Source organism: Lagenorhynchus albirostris, chromosome X (assembly GCF_949774975.1).
Source record: "Lagenorhynchus albirostris chromosome X, mLagAlb1.1, whole genome shotgun sequence".
Taxonomy (NCBI): Eukaryota; Metazoa; Chordata; class Mammalia; order Artiodactyla; family Delphinidae; genus Lagenorhynchus; species Lagenorhynchus albirostris.
This window is the reverse complement of record NC_083116.1, coordinates 54,726,061-54,728,895: the sequence shown is the minus strand read 5'-3', so window position 1 is coordinate 54,728,895 and position 2,835 is coordinate 54,726,061.

Here is a 2,835-nt window from a genome sequence, read left to right as displayed (position 1 = left end):
TGTGTCTTCTCTTATTTTCTAAGTCAAAGGTGTTAATATTTCAGTAAAAAAAAAATCTGAACTTGATATTGATAAGAATGATGTACCTCATCTATTGCATGCTTATTTAGTTATTGATAGTGTTATAGGCAATTCAAAGGCAATATTTCACTTAATTCTAAAATGCAAACTTGAGTTTGGCTTTATTATCTATTTTCATATTTCCATGATCCCACCAGCAGTAAATGGCAGAGTTTGGATTTGAACACAGATAAGTCTGACTCAAAAGATCTAGCTTTAATATCCATTACAAAAAAATTTATTAGGATAGGCTGGGGACCCCTTATAACTTTGTTTCTAGGGAAAATAAATAATTTTATGAGCTTCAAATTTTAACTTAGAAATGTTTTAGTATTATTTTATCTTTATAAGTTGGGTTATGAATTCATGTGTGTGTGATCAAGTAATCAACAAGGTTACTTCTTGATGTATAGTTAATGATAATCTAATTAGATGAATTAACAAAACGTGTCAATAATTATGATGTTTTCCATAATAAAGTTAAACTAAATAAACTTAAAAAGCCATGAAAACAGATACAACTAAATATTATCATTTAATAGAAACTAGAAGATTCAATATAAAAATGTTTTTCTATGTTTGCATTGATTTCATTCACAAAAATATTATACTTTTATATTGACTATTACAATCTATTTAAATTTTCCTCTAATTCAAGCAGAGTGATAACAGCTTACATGGGTTTCTCCTTTAATTGCCACTTTTTATGTCTTTTTAAACATTATAAAAAGTAAAGCTCAATATTTTATTTAAAGATTTTTAATTAACTCTTTGTAAACAATTTGATTAAAGGATACAGTTTTACATTAATTAGTATTTCAAAATAACCCATTAACAGTAGGAGAGCACCAGTTTTTCATGTTTCTCTGTAGCAATATGAAGTAAAAATGCCACAACTGTCTTCTAAAATTTTTTATATTTTACTTTTAATTTATTAGATTTTATATAGGAGAAAATTATTCTACACAGATTTTTTGAGTTTTAGTTGCTTTTTTCAGGCAATATACTTATATTTTCACTTTTAAATACTTATATTTTAAGCTAGAACCACATTAAGCATGACAAAATGTCAGTAACAATTTTGTGTCTATTTACATTAAAACACAATACATACAATTATTGTTTGTTGAATAATAAATGCCAATTAATGTATTTTCTTAGAGTGTTTATATATCTATTTATAACTTATAAATGGAAACATGCTATGGATAAAATTTATCCTCCCATTTTACTTATATAATATTATTCCTGATAAATTTTTATGTTTCAGAATTTTTATAACTATGACTGTAATTGGCCACCTGGTATTTTATCTAATCCATGCCTTATTAAATATGTATTTTATCTATTTTTGACACATATATTTCCAATTTTGATTATCATAAACAATTTTATGATAAAAATGTGTATGTGTGCATTTTTATGTGTATGTGTGTGTGTATGACCTTTTCAAACAATTTTCAAAGAATGGATTTTTAGAAGTGAAATTACTATGCTAGAAATTAAAAACAATTTTAAATCTCTTGTTTTCTTCAAATAGTATGTGGTTAATTTAAAATAGAGATAAACTCTTTTAATTTGGAAATCTTGAATAACATTATCCACTGTTGAATTTCAGAGTTTGATTGATAAAAATCAAAATATCAAGATATATCTAAAATCCTTTGTAATTAATTTAGTTATATTAATATCAGGTAATTTTAATGTTTTTAAAAAAATTTGATTACATCTTACCACCAGCATTAATTTTCTTCATATACTTTACAGTTATGTTAAAATGTCTGTAAAATAATTGTTTCAAGAAAAGGAAATTGAAAACATCTAAGCAACTAGATACACAAGCATGCATTATCCTATCATATTCTTTCCATTAGTGTATTCCCTTTAAAATTACGGTGTTCATTGCAACTCTATTTACAATAGCCCAGAAATGGACACAACCTAAGTGTCCATCATCGGATGAATGGATAAAGAAGATGTGGCACATATATACAATGGAATATTACTCAGCCATAAAAAGAAACGAAATTGAGCTATTTGTAATGAGGTGGATAGACCTAGAGTCTGTCATACAGAGTGAAGTAAGTCAGAAAGAGAGAGACAAATACCGTATGCTAACACATATATATGGAATTTAAGAAAAAAAAATGTCATGAAAAACCTAGGGGTGAAACAGGAATAAAGACACAGACTTACTAGAGAATGGACTTGAGGCTATGGGGAGGGGGAAGGGTAAACGGTGACAAAGCGATAAAGAGGCATGGACATATATACACTACCAAACCTAAGGTAGATAGCTAGTGGGAAGCAGCCGCATAGCACAGGGAGATCAGCTCGGTGCTTTGTGACCGCCGGGAGGGGTGGGATAGGGAGGGTGGGAGGGAGGGAGACGTAAGCGGGAAGAGATATGGGAACATATGTATATATATAACTGATTCATTTTGTTGTGAAGCTGAAACTAACATACCATTGTAAAGCAATTATACTCCAATAAAGATGTTTAAAAAAAAATTATGGTGTTTAGATATTAATAGTAAAACTCTTTTTATTGTACCACGTTGGGCTTATATGTTTAGTTTATATAATTACAGTTTCACTTTTTTAAGTCTTTGAGATGTTATATATTTGGCAGTAATCATAACTATTATGAGAATAAAAGAAATGGTCCATAAGGTAACAACTCATGGTTTAATTCTTCTCATTAATCTACCTTATTTTGTGTGATATACACATGTTCTACTCAGTAAGGTTTAATAGCCCTGTTCTTACCATCAT